The following is a 23,212-nucleotide window of genomic DNA, read 5'->3' as shown; positions in this document are numbered from 1 at the left end:
CCAATAATACAGGTATGACTAACCTCTGGACACCTAATGAGTAATGTGACTGATGAACTGTAGGCTATCTCCCAAGGAGCGGGAGATATAAGTAACTCGGCCAAGAGCCACCTGAGGGGCAGGTGGCCCTGGGCGGTGCAGAAACTGTCTCTTAGATAGTGAGGACCTGGTAACCAGGGATAACAGTATTAGATGGTGAACTGTACTGCAGCCAAAGGAGGTGACCACTGGCTGCTAACAGGCCGGGCTCCCTGAGGTGCGGGAGTCCTGGTTGCAGCTGACACCTGGTGGAATGATGTCACAGCTAATACTGATAAACTGAACACTCAGAGAGAGTGACAGCTAGGATGGTCGGGCAGGCCAGGTCGGCAACACACGAGCAGATGAGGTACAGAGACAGAAGACTGATTCGGTAACTGGGTACAGGCAGGGTCTGGCAACAGATAGACAGATATGCAGAGGTACCGAATCAGAAAGCAAGAGAAAGGTCGACAGAGCAAATAGTCATAACATATAAATATAACAGTGTCCTAGACTGGGATGTGAGCTCCTTGATCTCGACACCCGGGAACTAGTCTAGAGTATAACACAGTATTAACACAGAGTCCCTAAGCTTGGGTGTGAGGTCCTTGGTCACAACACCCTGGAACTGGTCTAAGGTATAACACAGCAATGACACAGTATCCCTAAGATTGGGTGTGAGGTCCGTGGTCTCAACACCCTGGAACTGGTCTAAAGTATAACACAGCAATGACACAGTATCCCTAAGCTTGGGTGTGAGGTTCGTGGTCTCGACACCTTAGAACTGGTCTAAAGTATAACACGGTAATGTCACAATATTCCTAAGCTTGGGTGTGAGGTCCGTGGTGTCAACACCCTGGAACTGTTCTAACATATAACACAATAGTAATCTGTCTCAGTGTGAATTCCCAGGTCCTCCTGGTTCTAACACACTGTGGGATCTGACTGGTCTGAGTTCTCACACGTAAGTATTCGCAACGGCAGACAACCAGCAACTGACAGGCAAGAAGTATATATAGTGCAGCGCTCCTCAACGCCGCCCAGCCCCACTCAGCCAATCACTCCCTACGCTGGGATCAGCTGACAGCCCTGATCAGCTGATCCCTCTCCTATTGGCATAAAAGTCCTGCCTCCTAGCGCGCACGCGCGTAGCTCTCCATCTGTGTGCACTACTAGGCTCAGACACACCAGACGCATGCTGTTGTGCGGAAACCACCGGTCTGAACGCGGAAACAGCCGCCCCGCTGCCAGACCGCGCGGCGGTGTCTCCGCGATCCTTTACAATTCCTATAGCGCATGTGTGACTAACTATACATGGGGTTCTTGGTGTCGTATAAACATTGTGGAAGAGGGACCTTGAAGACTTATTATAGTGCAAATGTCTGAGCATAAAACGAGACAGGAGTCATAAGTGTCATATAAATAATAAAAAATAAAAAGCAGTCACTCACCTCAATCAGTCCGTTACCAAGCTTAGCACCTCTGTGGCTAGTGTTACTTAAGTAAGCATTACATTTTTGCCTTTGATACACTTTAATTCAACCTTCCCATAGATGATTGACCGTTGGGAACAGAATGACTAGACCAGAACCTTTTAAGTAGCTAATCGTATTCAGTCAGTGGCGTAGGGATCATCATGGCAGCTAAAGCGGCTGCTATGGGTCCCATAGCCAAATGAGGTCTATTAGTCTCATTGGCCAGGACTATGGTATTTGCAATGGGTCTCATAGAGACCCTTGGTGGGTCGCTTGAATTGCAGAATAGCGTGTAGCTTGCAGGTGAGAACTGACATATGTCCCCAGGCTCCACCGATGATTTACCTTCCTACTAGGCATGCTTGTGTAATGATGGGAAGGGGGCCTCAACCAAAATTTTACTCTGGGGCCCCATTATTTCGAGCTATACCCCTAGAATGAGTGTTTAAAGTATTAATACATTTTTCAGTTAAATAATCATTTACTCCCAGAATCGGATTAGCCACTTGCAAAGTTCCGATCTAGCCTCCCCAAAGTCTAAAAAATTGCAAAGTCAAATTTGAGATCACATCTCTATTTATGAACAAGGGAAAAACAGTGTACAGTATAATGGTTAATTAGAGACGTCCAACTCATGAACGTCCAACTTACGAACAACCCGCCAATGCGAACAGCATGGATTCTGTGTTTCCATGGAAACAAGTCAAAAATGTTTTTTTTTTTTTTTAAATTGGACTTGTAGTTAAACAGATCATCAAGGGGCTCTGTATGGCTGATCTTGTGGTGAAAACCCTCTCACAGTGTGATGTCAGGACCATGGTTCTGACATCATACTGTGGGAGCCTTGTTGCATTGTTGGAAATAACAGCTGTTTACAGCTGTTTTCAACTGCCAAAAAAAAACAAGCAGCATCTCCTTTCACTGATATCACCTGCTAGCAGTAAAAATGTCACCATGTGATAAATGTCAGAATGTAAATTAGGGAGAGGAAAGACTTTACAACGGGCAAACACTGACTAAATCATTTATACATAATTATTGTAAAAATGAAGCACTTTTTTTTATTAAATTATTTTCACTGGAGTTCCTCTTTAACGCAGCAGGAAGGCTAATATTAGCCAGGAACCATTATAAATGGGTATTTCAGTGCTAGGTCTTCAGTAAATTGGAGAAACAACAACAGATAAGTCGTTTACTCTGCTCAATCCACTCCGAGCTGTTAAAACAGACTGCAAACTACAGCAGGAGAAATTAGTTTGTATGGCATCCTGCGGCAAAACTCAGTAAGCCCAGTTCAATTTAGATAAATGTTAAATCGCACGTCCTGGAGCAAAAAGTTAAACCTTAACACACTCACTAAACAGAAATGTACGACTGCAGCCGCGTCTGGTAAGAAGATCCGGAATTACAGCCGCACAGCCTTCAGTTCTCTTCTCCGCAGCGGCGGTGAGAAAAAAAAAGGCTGACTGCTGATTTTTTGTTATTGCTCAATAAAGAGATACGACGTGATTTAACAGCAGCTGAGTTCTATACAACAGACTGAAGGGGCTACAGACGCACAGAAGACTATCTGCTCATCTACTGATAGCGAAATCACTGAGGCTGCTGAATGGGGCTTTGTTAAATATCTGAAAAGGGAAGCTGACAGGAATATAAGAGGGGGACGGCCATTTCTGACTAGGTTTTAAAGTGTTATTGTCATAAAAAAATGTTTTATTTTTCTCCTCTAAAACACAGATTATTCAAAAATGAATATGAATGACTATGATAGCTTATGTGGCTGGTTCCTGTGATTGTAACAATCCCAGGTTCATCTAAAAGACAAAAGGAGACCAGCGCCCAATGGTGCAGAATCGTGTAGGATTCAGAAAAGCAAATGGCTAAGGATGTATACAGGGGCGGATTTATGATAAGGCACTGTAGGCTTGCGTCTACAGGAGCCTGATGATAGAAAGTCAGCTCACTTTGCTCCTTGAGTGCCTTCTTCCCTCCTTCCCTATGCAACTTAATACTGAGGGTACCTTTGGCTACCTAATACTAAGGGTCACCTGCAGTTACCTATGATGGGCAAGGGGAAGTAAGGTAGAAGTAACAACTGGACCAGCCAGCCCACTGAGAGGCATAGCTATGGGTGGGCAAGGGCGGACATGTGTCACCGGGCGAAGCACTGTTAGTGCGCTCAGTGCGGCCGTTGCACCCCCACATGCATGAGAGGCGGCTTGCTGGCTGCCCGAAGTGCCCCTGCTTCTCTCTCTCCCTCTGTAGAAGAGCGCAGAAGCGTTAGCAGCAGAAAAAGGTTATTTAAAGGGGGGCACATGTGGCTATGTAAACAGAGGAACGGGGGGCACATTTGGCTTTCTGAAAAGGTAAGGGGGCACAAATGGCTATTTTAATAACATTTGACTCCACCCATGACTACGACCACATTCTGATGTGTGGCCACACCCATTTTGTGTGTGTGTGTTTGGAGGGGGGGGCGCAAACACTGTCTTTGTCCCCAAGTGCTGAAAACTCTAGCTACACCTCTGAGCACACTTGAGATGTAGTTCGGTGGGGGTTTGTAGGCTCATGGAGGGCGAAGTCTAGGGTTCTAAGACATTTGTGACTATAGGCTTCTGTGTCGTAAATCTAGGCCTGGATGTATATACTCACAAAGGTGGGTTGCAAATCCCTGCAACAACCGTCAGAGCAGGCGGGAAATTAACCGTGCACAAAAGCAGCAGTCCCCAGGATCAACTGCTGGAATTCAGCTCCCGGATCCACCAGGGGTGCAGGGAAATACCACAAGGAAAAAAAGATGACTGGGTCTCCACCTGGATTTATACAGTTATAGCTGTGTCTTTTTTTACACCATAGTAGCACACACAATGTTTCAGCCTCATGGCCTTTATCAAGTGTTACCAAATACAGCCCAACCTCACATATAATTCACATATAATTCACCACGCACTCTGCAAGTTCTTTAGAACAACTAAAAAGCTATCACCTCTAAAAGAGGTATGACGACAAGACACTTAAAACAGGGGTGGAGGCGCCAAATGCATTAAAGATGGGCTAATAAACTGTTAATCTTATGAACAGAGAGGTAATCTTACCTCATTTTAAGAATTTGGACACAGTTGATTGAAAAAAGGTCTTTTTATTCGGACACATAAAATTGACAACGTGTTTCGCTGGTGCTTCCTCAGGTCAGTGAAAACACAGGTGCCTTAACTGCTGTGGCTGTGCGCTGCTGCAGACATTCTTGAGACCTTTTACCGATCCCATTAGGTGAGCCTTGTGCTAATACACTTCTTATCCCGCTGCTATCGGTTCTTCCTTCCTTACACTTATTCACCTCATTGTGTGCGCTTTATGAGACCATCTTTCTCTATACGCTGCTATTTACCTGTACGGTTCTATCTCACTCTTATCTACCTCAACACTTAGTTTACTACCTCATAGTTACAGTATGTATTTTCACTATATGGAATCCTGAATTTTTGAATATAACTTATATGTTAGTTTGTTCTTTGGAGCACTGGCCCAATTTATCAATTAGCAGCAGCTTATTGAAGGTATTAACAATTTATATTTGTATGCCTCTCTGGGGGATTATCTCTGCGGCGCAGTGCCACTGTATTACAAACTGATTATTATTTATCTGTGGCAGTGGCACTGTTAAATATTATTAGGTCGCAGAGACTCCTGGGTGAGCCATCATTTCATCTATACTCTGTATAAGTACAGGGCTCTGAGTTCATGTTTGTGTAATTAGGGGCCTATGGCCCAGGTTTGGCTGCATTGTTTTTAATCTATATATATAATAGACTGAGTGCCTCAACCTTCAAACAAGAAGAAGAAGTACTTTGCATGAGAAAATGTATGCGTGCTCAAACACCAAGTTTAAGGCCTCTTTTCCACGGACTGTTGAGCTGTGTGCTCAGCAAGCAGTTACCAGGCAGTAGAGATGTAGCGAACGGTTCCCGAACCGTTCGCTGGCGAACATCTCTGAAAGCATGGGGCTTTTACTACTTCCGGGTCGCTCTGACCCGGAGTAGTACGCCTGCGCTGCCCGGCAAAGCGCGTCCTAGATCGCGCTCCTGTTGCCGGGCGCTCTCTGCGCATGTGCGTGACGTCATGAAGTCAAGTCAAGTGTCCTTTAAAACTGTGGCTTTATTGCATATAAAATCTGTATATGAACTGAGCTTTAAATATGAACGTTGGCGTTCAGCGAGCTACTAAGAATTATGGGTCAGCTTCTGCAATGAGCGGTGGTCTCCTCCCGCACATGTGTCACTGTAGGCTGAAGAGTCTGGCTAGAACGCATAGGGAAAATTAAACACATATACACAAATAAGTGGGATATATCCTCTGCCCCAATCAGCGGATGAGGCGCCGTCCCTGGCTGCGGAGAATGTGTAATTTGTGCTGTGATCTGTGCTTTAGTAAATGACATAGTCGCTTACATTTGTTTCCTCTAATGTCACTGCATTTAAAAGTCATTATGTATGCAACAGCAGCTGCAGCTCGCACAAAGCCCCATCCATGGCCACAGTAGCAACGTTCTATCTTTCATTGCCGGCCAGATCATTTCATGTACATTACTGCATGCCTCCAGGATGAGTTTCAGCTTATGTTGTTTTTTTTTCTTTTTATTTGTTCCTGACTCATTTGCCCTCTTCTAGTTTTATATGAGATCCACATAAGTTTAGAGAAAGTCATCAACAAATGTAGAAGTTAAAACTTTTTATTTTATTGTCTCAGATTGGAAAACTATTATGCTTTTTTTTGCTTCTTCAAACAAAGAATTATGAGTTAAAGGGCACAGACCAAGGGATGGCCTAGAGAAGGAGGGACAGAGAGCACAGGCTGAAGAAAACCAGGGGACACAGACTGATGGATAGAATATAGAAGGTTGGGCACAGACTGTAGAACTAATACAGGAGGAAGAAGGCAAAGGGCCACAAGCTGAGGGAAAGAATAGAGAAGGAGGGGCGCAGGCTAAAGGAAGGAATAGAGAAGGAGGGGCACAGGCTGAAGGAAGGAATAGAGAAGGAGGGGCACAGGCTGAAGGAAGGAATAGAGAAGGAGGGGCACAGGCTGAAGGAAGGAATAGAGAAGGAGGAGCATAGGCTGAAGGAAGGAATAGAGAAGGAGGGCCACAGGCTGAAGGAAGGAATAAAGAAGGAGGGGCACAGGCTGACGGAAGGAATAGAGAAGGAGGGGCACAGGCTGAAGGAAGGAATAAAGAAGGAGGGGCACAGGCTGAAGGAAGGAATAGGAAGGAGGGGTACAGGCTGAAGGAAGGAATAGAGAAGGAGGGGCACAGGCTGAAGGAAGGAATAGAGAAGGAGGGGCACAGGCTGAAGGAAGGAATAGAGAAGGAGGAGACACAGGCTGAAGAAAGGAATAGGGAAGGAGGGGCACAGGCTGAAGGACAGAATAGAGAAGGAGGGGTAAAGGCTGACGGAAGGAATAGAGAAGGAGGGGGCACAGGCTGAAGGAAGAAATAGAGAAGGAGGGGCACAGGCTGAATGAAGGAATAGAGAAGGAGGGGTACAGGCTGACGGAAGGAATAGAGAAGGAGGGGCACAGGCTGAAGGAAGGAATAAAGAAGGAGGGGCACAGGCTGAAGGAAGGAATAAAGAAGGAGGGGCACAGGCTGAAGGAAGGAATAGAGAAGGAGGGGCACAGGCTGAAAGAAGGAATAAAGAAGGAGGGGCACAGGCTGAAGGAAGGAATAGAGAAGGAGGGGTACAGGCTGAAGGAAGGAATAGAGAAGGAGGGGCAACAGGCTGAAGGATGGAATAGAGAAGGAGGGGCACAGGCTGAAGGAAGGAATAGAGAAGGAGGGGGCACAGGCTGAAGGTAGGAATAGAGAAGGAGGGGCACAAGTTGAATGAAGGAATAGAGAAGGATGGGCATAGGCTGAAGGAAGGTATAGAGAAGGAGGAGCATAGGCTGAAGGAAGGAATAGAGAAGGAGGGCCAAAGGCTAAAGGAAGGAATAGAGAAGGAGGGGCACAGGCTGAAGGAAGGAATAGAGAAGGAGGAGCACAGGCTGAAAGAAGGAATAGAGAAGGAGGAGACACAGGCTGAAGGAAGGAATAGGGAAGGAGGAGCATAGGCTGAAGGAAGGAATAGAGAAGGAGGGCCAAAGGCTAAAGGAAGGAATAGAGAAGGAGGGGCACAGGCTGAAGGAAGGAATAGAGAAGGAGGAGCACAGGCTGAAAGAAGGAATAGAGAAGGAGGAGACACAGGCTGAAGGAAGGAATAGAGAAGGAGGGGAACAGGCTGAAGGAAGGAATAAAGAAGGAGGGGCACAGGCTGACGGAAGGAATAGAGAAGGAGGGGCACAGGCTGAAGGAAGGAATAAAGAAGGAGGGGCACAGGCTGAAGGAAGGAATAGAGAAGGAGGGGTACAGGCTGAAGGAAGGAATAGAGAAGGAGGGGCACAGGCTGAAGGAAGGAATAGAGAAGGAGGGGCACAGGCTGAAGGAAGGAATAGAGAAGGAGGAGACACAGGCTGAAGAAAGGAATAGGGAAGGAGGGGCACAGGCTGAAGGACAGAATAGAGAAGGAGGGGTAAAGGCTGACGGAAGGAATAGAGAAGGAGGGGGCACAGGCTGAAGGAAGAAATAGAGAAGGAGGGGCACAGGCTGAATGAAGGAATAGAGAAGGAGGGGTACAGGCTGACGGAAGGAATAGAGAAGGAGGGGCACAGGCTGAAGGAAGGAATAAAGAAGGAGGGGCACAGGCTGAAGGAAGGAATAAAGAAGGAGGGGCACAGGCTGAAGGAAGGAATAGAGAAGGAGGGGCACAGGCTGAAGGAAGGAATAAAGAAGGAGGGGCACAGGCTGAAGGAAGGAATAGAGAAGGAGGGGTACAGGCTGAAGGAAGGAATAGAGAAGGAGGGGCACAGGCTGAAGGAAGGAATAGAGAAGGAGGGGGCACAGGCTGAAGGTAGGAATAGAGAAGGAGGGGCACAAGTTGAATGAAGGAATAGAGAAGGATGGGCATAGGCTGAAGGAAGGTATAGAGAAGGAGGAGCATAGGCTGAAGGAAGGAATAGAGAAGGAGGGCCAAAGGCTAAAGGAAGGAATAGAGAAGGAGGGGCACAGGCTGAAGGAAGGAATAGAGAAGGAGGAGCACAGGCTGAAAGAAGGAATAGAGAAGGAGGATCACAGGCTGAAGAAAAGAATAGAGAAGGAGGGGAACAGGCTAAGGAAAGGAATAGAGAAGGAGGGGCACAGGCTGAAGAAAGGAATAGAGAAGCAGGGGGCACAGGCTGAAGGTAGGAATAGAGAAGGAGGGGCACAGGCTGAAGAAAGGAATAGAGAAGGAGGGGCACAGGCTGAAGGAAGGAATAGAGAAGGAGGGGCACAGGCTGAAGGAAGGAATAGAGAAGGAGGGGCACAGGCTGAAGGTAGGAATAGAGAAGGAGGGGCACAGGCTGAAGGTAGGAATAGAGAAGGAGGAGACACAGGCTGAAGGAAGGAATAGAGAAGGAGGAGACACAGGCTGAAGGTAGGAATAGAGAAGGAGGGGCACAGGCTGAAGAAAGGAATAGAGAAGGAGGGGCACAGGCTGAAGAAAGGAATAGAGAAGGAGGGGGCACAGGCTGAAGGTAGGAATAGAGAAGGAGGGGCCACAGGCTGAAGGAAGGAATAGAGAAGGAGGGGCACAGGTCTCTCTCTCTCTCTCTCTCATTTTTCCCATTGAAGGTGATTTTGGCTTCTGCTTGGATACCTGAAATCCCCCCGGTAGCTATATATACAAAGATGAGCAAAGATTATAGTTGTAAAAATCAGGATGCAAAGTAGATGCAAAAATCTTTATTGAATGCCAACTACAAAATTAAAAACAACTAGCCTACCCGCGTCGTAGCATACGCCGCATCTATCTATCTAATAGAGTACGTGCCTCAACCTTGATGCAAGAAGAAGTAGGCTTTCCATGAGAAAATGTATGCGTGCTCAAACACCAAGTTTAACCCTAGCAAGTCTGGCTCTGCAAATCCGGCCTAATTGGCTATTCATGAGGCAATGCTCATGCAAATATGCATTTGCTTTCGCATGCCAAACTATGCAGGGTCAAAAAACCAATACTGCAAAGTGCTTTCTCGCTGCCTGGGAACCACAGCGGCTCCCCGGAGTGGGAGGCTGGGTGGCGCAGCCGCCCTACCCCCCCCCCCCCCAAGCGTGGCCAGCGCTGGGGAGAGCCGTCCGCACCCACCTCCTAATATTAAAAACAGCCACTTACCTTAACGTCCATTGGGTTCTGCTACATGCGCATTCATTTTCTCATGGAAAGCATTTTGTGCAGTTTGTATCCTTTGGAGGCAGGTGGTGGATGGCTTGCTCCGGTGGTGTGAACCCTGGAGTGAGTGCGCCTGTCCTCCCCCCCCCCCCTCTCTGGAGTGCTGTATGTGAGCCAGCCCTGAGCTCTAAAGCTCGGGGTGACACATGCTTCTCTCCTTTCTCATGTGGTGCCCCCAAATTAATGCGCATGTAGCAGAACGCAATGGACGTTAAGGTAAGTGCCTGTTTTTAATATTGGGAGGTGGGTGCAGACGGCTCTCCCCGGCGCTGGCCACACTTGGGGGGGAGGGGGTCGTCCACGCCACCCAGCCTCCCCCTCCGGGGTGCCGCTGTGGTTTCCAGGCAGTGAGAGAGCCTGGGACCCTGCGGTCCCCCCAGTTGTATAAAAAGGGGGCATTGGGAATCCTCCCCGTGGCGCTCCTGGAGGCCTGGAGCACACCAAAAACTGCTAGCAGATCCGCAAAATGCTAGCAGATTTTGAAACGCTTTTTCTTATTTTTCTGTAGCATTTCACGTAGCATTTTGCGGTTTTGTAAAGCGTTTTTGGTGTAGTAGATTTCATATATTGTTACAGTAAAGCTGTTACTGAACAGCTTCTGTAACAAAAACGCCTGCAAAACCGCTCTGAACTGCCGTTTTTCAGAGCGGTTTGCGTTTTTCCTATACTTTACATTGGAGGCAGGAACGCCTCCGCAATCCAAAAAATGCCTCACCTCGGGAGTATGCGTTTCAGCAAAACGCCTCCCGCTCTGGTGTGCACCAGCCCATTGAAATACATTACCCAAGCGTATCCGCAGCCGCAAGTGGATCGCAAAACGCTGCCGAACCGCTCTGGTGTGCACTAAGCCGGATAGTGCTAATGTAGCATGTAGCAGGGTGACTGCTTTGTGGTATTGGTTTGTGAATGCATTTGCATGAGCATTGCCTCATGAATAGCCAATTAGGCCAGATTTGCAATGTCAGACTTGCTAGGGTAAGGCCTCTTTTCCATGGACTGTGAATAGGCAGTGAAATGGCTCTCAAACTCTCACAACTGCTCACTGCTGCCTGGTAACTGCTCACTGCTGCCTGGTAACTGCTCGCTGCTGCCTGGTAACTGCTTGCTGCTGCCTGGTAACTGCTTGCTGCTGCCTGGTAACTGCTTGCTGCTGCCTGGTAACTGCTTGCTGCTGCCTGGTAACTGCTTGTTGCTGCCTGGTATCTGCTTGCTGCTGCCTGGTATCTGCTTGCTGCTGCCTGGTATCTGCTCACTGCTGCCTGGTAACTGCTTGTTGCTGCCTGGTAACTGCTTGTTGCTGCCTGGTAACTGCTTGTTGCTGCCTGGTAACTGCTTGTTGCTGCCTGGTAACTGCTTGTTGCTGCCTGGTAACTGCTTGCTGCTGCCTGGTAACTGCTTGTTGCTGCCTGGTATCTGCTCACTGCTGCCTGGTAACTGCTTGCTGCTGCCTGGTAACTGCTTGTTGCTGCCTGGTATCTGCTCACTGCTGACTGATAACTGCTTGTTGCTGCCTGGTATCTGCTCACTGCTGCCTGGTAGGGATGTTGCGAACTGTTCGCTCGGCGAACATCTCTGGGGCTTTTACTACTTCCGGGTCGCTCTGACCCGGAGTAGTACACCTGAGCTGCCCGGCAGAGCGCGTCCTAGTTCGCGCTCCTGTTGCCGGGCACTGTCTGCGCATGAGCGTGACGTCGTTCATGACGTTCATGACGTCACGCACACGCGCAGGAAGTGCCCGGCAACAGGAGCGCGATCTAGGATGCGCTCCCCCGGATTTGGAGATGTTCGCCAGCGTACGGTTCAGAGAACCGTTCGCCACATCTCTACTGATGTTTAGCTCTTTCAGGTAAAGAATGAAAATAAGGAACACAGCATAGTTGGCTGTGTGCTTGGCACTGTACATACACATGTCTATCTCATCATGTCACATGTCACCTCAAATATATCCTTTAATACACAGTTTTAAAGTACAACTGTAGCAAGAGGGATATGGAGGCTTGCCATACTTATTTCCTTTTAAGCAATACCAGTTACCTGGCTGTCTGCCTTTGCCACAAATACTAAGACCCTGAACAAACATGCAGCAGATCAGGCGTTTCTGACATTATTGTCAGATCTGACAAGATTAGCTGCATGCTTATTTCTGGTGTAATTCAGGCACCACTGCAGCCAAATCGACCAGCAGGGCTGCCAGGCAACTGGTATTGTTTAAAAGGAAATAAATAGGGCAGCCTCCATATACTTCTCACTACAGTTGTCCTTTAAAGTTCACAGTTCAGACACAAATGTGTGCAGTGATGTGGTGCAGAGGACTGGTGATTGGTCATATGGGGGAGGGAAAGGACCAAGATCAAGTCATGTGGGGGGTGGATGGGTGAGACCAATAAACTGAAAGGGATCAGGCATGTGTGACTTCAGCAGGCTGAAGATGAAGAACAAGGGAGAAAGCTGGCACAACCAAAATCAATCTTTATTAGTTCCATGTAAAAATATGGCCAACGTTTCGGAGCCGAGGCTGCTGCTGACCTCAGATGAATACACATCGCTGACAGCGAGTGTTTTAGAGGAGCCAGACTCCCGAATTCCTATGCAGAATTTTTTGCACAGCAGCAAACAGATCTTTGCCTCAGAGCAGATATTGCCTTGATAAAGGGGTCCTACGTGGCTCCGAAACGTTGGCCATATTTTTACATGGAACTAATAAAGATTGATTTTGGATGTGCCAGCTTTCTCCCTTGTTGAATACTGCATAGAGGGCGTCATCCCTCTTTTCAGCTTTCGCACTCCCCTTAAAGACTATGGGTTTGATCCATTAGTAAGTGCGAGACAATACTTCGAATGTGAAGATGAAGAAGTGAAGCTAAGAAGTTTAGATGGTAACTAAGGCCTCATACAGACGTATGAGGCATATTTCCTGACAGGGATTGGTACTCGTACACTTGTGCAGCACTGTAGGGCCGAAACTGTACAGATGTGTTGCTAGCCTGCAGTTAAACAATACATTCAGTTGCTATGCTGGGGGAAGGGAGGGGTGCCAGAGGCATACCTAGATGGGTACAAGCATGGCTCATGCCATGGGCGCCACAGCACCATGTGCATCATGCCTGCCCCTGTGTTTCGCTTCCATGCCTGCCCCTGTGCTGCTTTGCCATGCCTGCCCCTGTGCTGCTATGCCATGGCTGCCCCATGCCATGCCACTCAGAGCTCAGAGCTCACAGCAGATTAATTCTGTTACATGGCTGCTTAATTTATGTATATAGGGCACATCTGACTATTTCATAATTTTATGTTAACATACCTGGCTATTTAATTTGTTTATCATAAGGCACCTGGCTATTTGATTATTTCAGTGCTTACCATAGGTGCTATATTACCCATATATGCCCCTGAGGGGGTGGAGACTTGGTGGAGCAGCACAGGAGTGACGTTACTTGGTGGGCAGGTTAAGTGGAGAGAACAATGCCCTCAGCCAACACATGACTGATTTGATCTGACATGGAAATCGCTGGCCAAACAGGGCTTGGAGCTACTTTACACATGCTGGATTCTCGGTAGAGGTGGTTGTTAACGCCCATATTTCATCTAGCGCGTGTAGAGGGCTTAAAGCAGGATTGTCACCATAAAAATCTAATTTCAACAGCAACTGGTCAGAGTGTATTAAGTGATAAAGATTCTAATCCTGCATTCACAACTTTCAAAACTTTTTCTGCTGTTATGGTTTGGAGTTATCACATACCTTAAGAGCACTGGCCCTTTAATTGCCATTGCCAAACAGTTGCATGCTGGGGGGTCTTTTTATCTATAATACATTCCTTCTCTTCCCTTTATCCTGGGAGGAGGGTGGGTAATGAATACACAATTAGCAAGAGGGAAAAAAAAAGCGTGAAGGAGGAAATTATGTCAGGAGGTCAAAGGTAACCAAGATGGAAACTGTCTAGAATAGGATTCTCTGTTTTTACTTTATAAAAGGAATCACAGGAATCATAACGTGGACAGTGCAACACATTTGTTATGTAAGCAGAACTAGTGTTTAAGTAGAACTAGTATTTATCTACTTACATACTGTATGTGTTTTTCATTTCTAGGTTAGCATGGGTGTCACAGCAAACGCTGCCCCCCAGCCTCCTGTTCTAGAAATGGACATGCACTATAAGAACCTTACGTTCAATTCTTATCTGGAGTGTTCTGTGCACCAAAAGGAGAGTGTTTTGTATGATAATCAGGGTACTGTTGCCATGACTGCAAAGAATTGGAAATGAAATCTTTTAGGAATTTTAACAAATCATAGTTGGCTGCCGTTTGAAATGGAAAGGTCTTTTTTAATAACATTAAGTTACAAAGCAGCTTCTGAAGCACTGTATCATTTTTTGAGGGGATTTGCCCTTTAAATACAATTTTATTGTAGACAAACATCACACAATCCCATATTTTTTTTTTTTACAAAGTCCCCAAAGGAGATGACGTCACCCACCGCTGACAATGAAGAAGACGCTTTTTGGACGGAATGTGGGCCGTGCTAATTTAAATAATGATTACGCATGTAAATTGCTTCCTAATTTAAAGGTAATACCTCAGAAAAGTAAAGGCCTTTCATTTTCAGCTCATCAATTTTAATGCATAAAGTCGCAAGTCATTAAAATCCGCTCGGCTTGACGCGTCTCCGTACAAGCGCTGAAGCCCGTAATTGCTTGTTATATTTCTGTTAGCTATCATTGTAAATCATATGTAAGTCCTATGCTGAATAAATAAAAGGACACAAAGAAAATGTTAATGGCGAAGAAAACCCGCAGCGCTGTATATCCCATTGTCAGGGCTTCTCAAATTTATCTTGAATTACACTTGCTTTTTGGCTCCCGAGAAACTTTATAGACTCTCACAATGAGTAAAGGGAATCGGAACAGAGAGTTCATTACAATTCACATTTCTCAAAGGGGCCAGTCTGACTTCAGCATAGGCTTTCAGAGAAAAAAAATAATAAAATAAAAAAACGGCAGAGCGTTTTTTTATAATGTTCAGGCTGAAGTCCTGGCTCAGTGTAAATGCAATGCAAAAAATTCTGTTATCGAGGTAATTACGTTTGTTTCATCTCACAACGTCAGCATTTTTGCAATAATAAACCAGAAGATCCTATACCATGCGCAGTTCTGTATTCCCATGCTGCCTTTTACTGAGACTACGTGTTACCTCTCTGAGACATACGTTCAGGGAGGGTGCAGTCTTGCCCCACCCACTTTTTTATGGCGACTTTCCAACCTGTCTTTGCAGCATGGGGCAGCAGTGGTCGATCACGTCAAATCCAGCGCAGGAAATTTTGCCGCAGCCGGCGCCACCATACACCGTAATAGGAATTACGACTATAGCGGCGCACAGTGAGTAACTTCAGCACTGTCAGAAGATGGAGCTGAAGTTACTTTTCAAACACTGTAATTCGGACTCCAGCAATAGCTAGAAGCCAAATTACATCATTCCCCACCATCCACATGGACCTGGAGGGGGAATAGTAATTACCGCCGCCGGGACTTGTGCAGGAGCAGGCTAAGCCGTATATCGGCTGTATCCTGCGCCCAAGTCTCCCAGCGGCAATTCCACTTGTACACCGTAGTAGTTAGCTCTCTCTCCTTACAGTGCTTGGTCCCCGGTTCAAATCCCAGCCAGGGCACTATCTACACAGTTTGTATGTTCTCCCCGTGTCTGCATGGGATTCCTCTGGGCACTCCAGTTTCCTCCCACATCCCAAAAACATACAGATAAGTTAATTGGCTTCCCCCTGAATTGGCCATACGATAGAGACGCTACACAATGCATACATAGACATATGATTATGGTATGGATAAGATTGTGAGCTCCTCTGAGGGACAGTTAAGCGGCAAGACAATATACTCTGTACAGCGATGCGGAAGATGTCAGCGCTATATAAATAATAAAAACACATTTAAAAAGTACTTGAAATGGTATGAAACTCAGCCTTGCTTCTTTTCTCTGAAAGGTTATTTACAGCATAAAATCTACTGCCACAACAACAAAAATGTAGCAGAACAGCATTCAAACAATTAAACACAGCACTTTATTCTTCGCTGGAAAGCTCCTTGCTTCAGTGGGCAGCTTCTGGCCGCATCTAAAGAGGTGAGAACATTATCTTTTGTTTACATTCCTTTATCTGCTACATTCTCAGCTGTACTGTAAATGAACTCTCTCTGCTGTAGAAGCAGAAAGCTGAGAAGTGATTACTAGATAGACTGTATTATAGAAATATTATATAAATACAGCAGCTATGCAATAAAATGCAATGGCAGCTTTCAGAGCAGATAAACTGTATTTTGGGAACTTGTAATTTGTAAACAGGCAATATTACTTGTGCACAAAAATAAATATGGTAACTGTATGGGTAACAAAGAGTAGAAAAACAAATTTTTACTGGATGTTATGTCAGTTTCATTCCACTTTAAAGAGGAACTATCGTGAAAATAACATAATGAATAAAATTGATTCTTTTTTACGCTATTTATTTATAAATTATCTAGTCTGTGTTGGTCCATTGTAAAATCTTTCCTCTCCATGATTTACATTCTGACATTTATCGCATACGGAAACACCTTTACCTCTGTCAGGTGATCTCTGCGTAATTTTTGCTTACTGAGAGTTCTATGCACAGAGGGAGATACTGCTTGCTTGGCAGTTGGAAACAGCCGTTATTTACAACAATGCAACGAGGTTCACAGGCGGAACACTGTCGGGGCCATGGCCCTGACATCACACTGTATGAGGGGTTTCACCACAATATCAGCCATACAGATGGGCCCCTTTCACACTAGCGTGGTACGTTACCCTGTTTTGCCGCAGGGTAACGCTACACCAATTTAAGTCTATGGAGCATTTCATACCTGGTGCGGTGCGATGCGATGCACCCATAGATGCAAATTTTATGCACGGGCAACAGCACATTGTCGGGCAACATGCACAGTGACGTGTGGTGACTGGAAGTCATGTAAATCTGTGGTGACACACCTTTTTTTTTATTTTTGGCGTTCCTGTTGTGGTGCTCATGCGCGGAAGCATATTTTTCCAATACAGGTAGTCCCCGGGTTACGAACGCCGACTCACGAATGACCCGCCGATACGAACACCTGCCGCCATGATGTCATGCAGCCCGGGGACTACCTCTTGTGCCCCCTTTCCTAATGCAGAGTATGCGACTACAAATCTCACCTCATCCATGGTGGCCCCGGGCCAATCAGCGACGTCCTCTCTCCCGTCAATGATCCTCCCAGCGGCTTCCCTAGCGTCGCGTAATGACGAAATCAATCGTCACCGGGGACCTGGATGAGGTCGCTCGCTTTGAAGAAAGATAGGAAACAGATCTCGACCATGGTAAAACCACGGGTACTCTGCTTCCACCCCTCAGACAGGTGGAGTGTGGGGCAGTGATGAGCGAAAATGCAAATGCCTAAAGTCCATTTTTCGCGTTAAATATCTAAGCCCCCTTACAAGCTAGAATCACCAAATTTGCAGGGTATATTAAGGAGATATGTGGGTACAAGAGGAAAAAGAAATGTTTCAAAAAGACCTTATAGTTTTTGAGAAAATCGATTTTAAAGTGTCAAAGGAAAAAAGTATACATTTAAATGCAGTAAATGACAGTTACTGTAGCAAACCTAGCAGTAGTGTAAATTTACTAATATCAAAAGAAAGGGCCAAGTGTAAGTGCCATGGGCTAAGTGCCAAGGGCCAAGTGCCAAGGGCCAAGTGCAAGTGCAAAGGGCCAAGGGTCAAATGAAAAGGGCCAAGTGCAAAGGGCCACATGCAAAGGGCCCTTTTGCTCTTGGCCCTTTGCCTTTGCACTTGGCCCTTTTCATTTGACACTTGGCCCTTTGCACTTGCACTTGGCCCTTTGCCTTTGCACTTTGCCCTTGCACTTGGCCCTTTGCACTTGGCCCATTGCACTTGCACTTGGCCCTTTGCCTTTGCACTTGGCCCTTTGCACTTGCAATTGGTCCTTTGCCTTTGCACTTGGCCCTTTGCACTTTGCTTTTGCACTTTGCTTTTGCACTTGGCCCTTTGCACTTGGCCCTTTGCACTTGGCCCTTTGCACTTGGCCCTTTGCCTTTGCACTTGGCCCTTTGCACTTGCACTTGGCCCTTTGCACTTGCACTTGGCCCTTTGAACCTGCACTTGGTCCTTTGCACTTGGCCCTTTGCCTTTGCACTTGGCCCTTTGCCTTTGCACTTGGCCCTTTGCCTTTGCACTTTGCCTTTGCACTAGGTCCTTTGCACTTGGCCCTTTGCACTTGCACTTGGCCCTTTGCACTTGGCCCTTTGCACTTGGCCCTTTGCACTTGGCCCTTTGCACTTGCACTTGGCCCTTTGCACTTGGCCCTTTGCCCTTGCACTTTGCCCTTTGCACTTGGCAGTTTGCACTTGGCACTTGGCCCTTTCTTTTGCTATTAGTACATTTACACTACCTCTAGGTTTGCTTAAGTAACTGTCATTTACTGCATTTAAATTTATACTTTTTTCCTTTGAAACTTTAAAATTGATTTTCTCAAAAACTATAAGGTCTTTTTGAAAAAATTCTTTTTTCCTCTTGTACCCACATATCTCTTTAATATACCCTGCAAATTTGGTGATTCTAGCTTTTAAGGGGGCTTAGATATTCAATGCGAAAAAACTGACTTTAGGCGAAAATTAATGCGAAAATGAAATTTCGCCTTTTGAAGCGAAAATAGTACTTATTTTCACGAAAATTCGACGAAATCGAAAATGGGATTTTCGATGCGAAAATGGCTTTGGCGAAAATTCGCAAGCAACATTGGTGTGAGGGTATACAAAGCACAAATTGGTTTAACCACTTCAGGATTCTGCGTACGCTTCAGTACGCCCCTGAATCCTGAAGTGGATTCCATGGAAACCGTTCCATGTCAGTTCACGGAGGGTGTCTCCGTGAACACCCTTGCGAGCCGCCGATCGCGGCTCGCAGGGTAAATGTAAACACACAGGGAAGACCTTCCCCGGTGTTTACATATATACGGCGCTGCTGCGCAGCAGCGCCGTAGAGGAGATCGGCGATCCCCGGCCTCTGATTGGCCGGGGATCGCCGGCATCTGATAGGCTAAAGCCTATCCCATCAGGCGCAGGATGGAAATCCGTCCTGCGCCGCTCACAGGAGGAGGGAGAGGGATGGAAGGGGAAGGAGGCCAGGAAGCGCTGCGGAGGGGGGCTTTGAAGAGCCCCCTCCCCGCAAGCGCAAGCAGCCGGTGGCGATCAGACCCCCCCCCCCCTAGCAGGACATCCCCCTAGTGGGGAAAAAAGGGGGGAAGTCTGATCGGCCTGGCTGCTATCTGATCGGTGCTGCGGGCTGGAGAGCCCACGCAGCACCGATCAGCAAAAAACCACGTGGTACAGAAGTGGTTAAAGAGGCGCCCTGGTGTGTGATAAAAGCATTTAAAAACTGTTTAAAATCGATAAAGAAATGAGGTCGCTTACCTCAATGATGAAAAATCTTTATGGTACAAAAGATTTTATTAGAAATAGCACAGGCAACGCGTTTTGCGGGTCTGAGCCCGCTTCCACAGGCCATTAACAGTGCCAAACTAAATGAAAAGTCCAGCGTAGGGAGGCGTTTCATTTAGTTTGGCACTGTCATTGAGGTAAGCTACCTCATTTCTTTATCAATTTTAAACTGTTTTTAAACGCTTTGATCACACACCAGGGCACCTCTTTAAACCAATTTATCCTATGCGATGAACTGTCATTCTTTATTTTTTGAGCTGCATTTGAAGATTGGACAACGCAGCTGGTATAAGGCTCATTGGTGGACTTTTGAGTGGACTGTAGGACAGCGCACAGAATCTGTAATATTTGGATTACCGCGTATTGCCGCGGTAACCCTCGAAGGCTATTTTCAGTGTTGCAGTGCGATGCGATCATGACACTGCAACGCTGCTATTAGTGATGAGCAGAAATTACGCCTATGCCCATGGTTTTCTTTCTTCGGTAATTAGTTAGGCGTAATTACGCATCATAATTCGCAATTGCTCATCGTAATCGTAAATGCAAAATTTCAGGGAAAAGCGTAATGAATTTAGTGGTTAATTGTATGCATGTGTAATTAAGCATGAATTAGTTTCGTGCCGACTTTGGCAATGAATATCAAAGCCCCCATACATGATATTGCTACCAAAATTGCTACACATAGTAAGAACAAGTTAAAAAATAATTTTTCATAAAGACCTTGTAGTTTTTGAGAAAATCGATTTTAAAAATACAAAGAAAATGTTTTTTTAAACTCATTTTTCTGAGATTAAAAACTATTTTTCTTCACATTTTTAAAATTGATTTTCTCAAAAACTACAAGGTCTTTTTGAAAAAAATGTTTGTGACTTACAATACAATACAATATACAATAACATTTCTATAGCGCTTTTCTCCCATAGGACTCAAAGCGCTTAGGCTCTCTCAGATTCAGTAATTGGTAGTAGGATGAAGTATTCACACAACAAAAGTTATATTTCTGCAAATGCCAAACTGAACAGGTGGGTTTTCAGTCTGGATTTAAACACGTCCAGGGATGGAGCTTTCCTGATCTGTTGAGGTAAGGAGTTCCAAAACGTAGGGGCAGCATGACAGAAGGCTCTGGGACCAAACATTTCCAAGTGGACTCTGGGTATGACTGGATTATTAGAACCTGTGGATCTGAGAATGTGGGGATTGCTACGCAGCTGTAACATTTCTTTCAAGTATCCTGGGCTAAGAATATTCAGTGATTTAAATGTCAGTAGGCCAATCTTGAATAGGACCCTCCATTCTATAGCTAGCCAGTGAAGGGAGTGCAGGACTGGCGTTATGTGGCAGTGACAGGGTTGGTTGGTTAGCAGTCTGGACTTGTATCCACTATTCTATCCTTAAAGGACAACCGAGGTGACATGAGACATGATGAGATAGACATGTGTATGTATAGTGCCAAGCACACAAATAGCTAGGCTATGTTCCTTTTTCTCTTTCTCTGCCTAAAAGAGTTAAACATCGGGTGTGACAGTTTCTGTCTGGGTCGTGATCGGGTCGGACTAGGTCAGACTATAGCATAACCCTCACTGATAAGTAATTACAGCCATAACATACTTTCCTGTCAGTAAATGGCTTCCTGGAGCAGGAAAGAGATAAAAAGGCTCAATAATTCATAGATTTTAGCTCTAGCATGCTTCTTTGAAGGTGTCATTGAGCAGAGACAATGAAACTGTAAAAAAGTAAAAGCTCAATTTAAATATAAAATAAAGCTGTGGGTTATCTAAAAAAAAGTCATTTTTAGGTGAAGGAGGATAGATGCAATTGTTTTTCTCATCAGTTTCTTTTCACCTCGGAAGTCCTTTAACATATGTGGATATGCAACTTAAGTAGCAATAGCATGTATGGGGACTTTGCTATTAACTGCCAAATTCGGCACAAAATTGCACGTAAATTACATGGAAATTCATGCGTAATTACGAATGCTTGTACAAAGTCAATTGAATTAACAATTTGTAATTACGTATGGGCGTAATTGCAAAAATGCACGCGTAATTTCGCGTAATTGTAATGAGCTGATTACGATCGTCACTAGTTGCTATGCAGTCTGAAACCAGCCTCAATGTCTACCGTTCCTTCATTAACTGATGCCAAATAAGTCATGTTAAAAGTGATTGATGGGAAGCTGGTGGTCAAGTCTATTTAGCTGTTCTCACATCCTACCAGGCCAAACTTTTTCCACTTTCATCTTAAAAAAAAGCAGTGCAGAAAGCAAAATAACTATCATTACAAAATGGTAAAATCATCAGGCAAACGCAGTAAATTAAGTGTGAGAAAGAGCGATTGCACGGCCGCCCAGAGTGCTGACATTAGATGAAGTCTGCGTCCCCCCGCTCTGTATTTACTGACGATTCTTTTCGCCTGGAGACGGCAAATGGAAGATTTCTCATAAGCTCGGCAAAAAGTGATCTTCCAGCCATATGTTTAGGTCATTGCGGCAATCCATCTTCCTCTCTCCTCGCCGGGGCTTATAAGAGCCTCTGTGAGACGCCAACATACATCTGTGTCTCTAAGAAGACATTACGGCACAAAATGAAGTAAACAAACACATTAAAGACGATGGGTTAATAAAGAGGAGGAAAGTTGGACAGGCTTATAAAAGAAAAGATAAAAAAAAAAATCTGAAGCAATTCAGTGTCCACAAAAATAGTCGAAACTGTGCTAGTTTTGAAATTATAGATATTTTTTTCTGCCTGTAAGAGTTGCAACAGGCCAGATACTGAATGAAGGTTATTGCAGAGGCGTCAGCAGGAAATTGGACATCTTGGGATCAAGCTTGATGACCGTCCCCTTCTCTCCCCATCAAGGAACGATCCAATTTTTCCTTACTTTTTTCTTAAACCAGTTTTTTTTTTTCTTTTTATTACATCAAAACTGGTGTAGCAATAGGGGATGGAGAGGTGGCAACAACACCAGGGCTCTTGGGCCAGAGGGGCCCATCAAGATCCTTCCTTCAATTAATGTTTTAGCTCTTCTTTGGTCTATTGCCTAGTACACATAATGTCATTTTCCATCAGATTGATTATTTCCGACAGGTCCGATCTGGTTTTTGATTGTTTTTACGATTACTTCTATACAGAATTGATCACGAAAATGATTGGAAATCAGATCGGACCTGTTGTTAATAATCAATTCGACCATCAATCTGATGGAAAATTGCATTGTGTGGAATAGGAATTATGCTGGTAAGGATCACTTCTATAGATAGTTTGGTTTTAACCACTTGTCCAGGGGCATACTAGAAATAGCCATAGCAGCCATAGCAGCTGTTATGGGGCCCTAGAACAGAGGGGGCCCAGGTGATACTTGATATATTTACTATTAACTCTTTTGTGTTCCTCAACCCTCTGGCTTTGTCTCATTGACTAAACTGTATGCAGTGTACATTGCATAAGAATGTAAATTGTTTAATTAACTTTTATTCATAGGGTAGGGGCAGGTAGCCATGCTCAAGATTGCCTATATCTGATGTCCCCATAAAGGGTTTTGCTATAGGGCCCCATAACCTCTAGCTATGCCACTGCACTTGACCACTACAAGTGGTAGAACTATTTAATTGGATCAAGCACAGGCAACGCGTTTTGTGGGATCCTGCGGCACTTTATTTGGCCTGAGGAAGTGGGCACAATCCCACGAAATGCGTTGCCTGTGCTTGATATTATTTAAATAGTTCTACTTAAAGTGAGTTGTCATCTGTGAGGTAAGCAACCTCAATTTTTCCTATTTTTACTGTTTTTAGAGTAATTTACACCATTGGGCGCCTCTTTCCCTCCTTTCTGTGTCTTAACCCCCCCCCCCCCCCACACACACACACTTTTCAGTTAGGGGAGATCCATACACTTGACCCCGGGGGGAATTC

General features: G+C 45.5%; 1 long non-coding RNA gene across 2 annotated transcripts in view; it reads left to right on the top strand.

Moving 5' to 3' along the window:
* The window catches only part of LOC137518128 (uncharacterized), a 210,746-nt gene that overhangs the window by 100,986 nt on the left and 86,548 nt on the right, over positions 1-23,212 (top strand). For both annotated transcript variants that reach the window (XR_011020747.1, XR_011020746.1), the window contains one exon: positions 15,783-15,919. This is a non-coding gene — a long non-coding RNA (uncharacterized lncRNA). The remainder of the gene's footprint in view (positions 1-15,782; positions 15,920-23,212) is intronic.

Source organism: Hyperolius riggenbachi, chromosome 5 (assembly GCF_040937935.1).
Source record: "Hyperolius riggenbachi isolate aHypRig1 chromosome 5, aHypRig1.pri, whole genome shotgun sequence".
Lineage (NCBI taxonomy): Eukaryota > Metazoa > Chordata > Amphibia > Anura > Hyperoliidae > Hyperolius > Hyperolius riggenbachi.
Note: the sequence above shows the minus strand (reverse complement) of the source record. Positions and strands in the feature narration are given on the sequence as shown.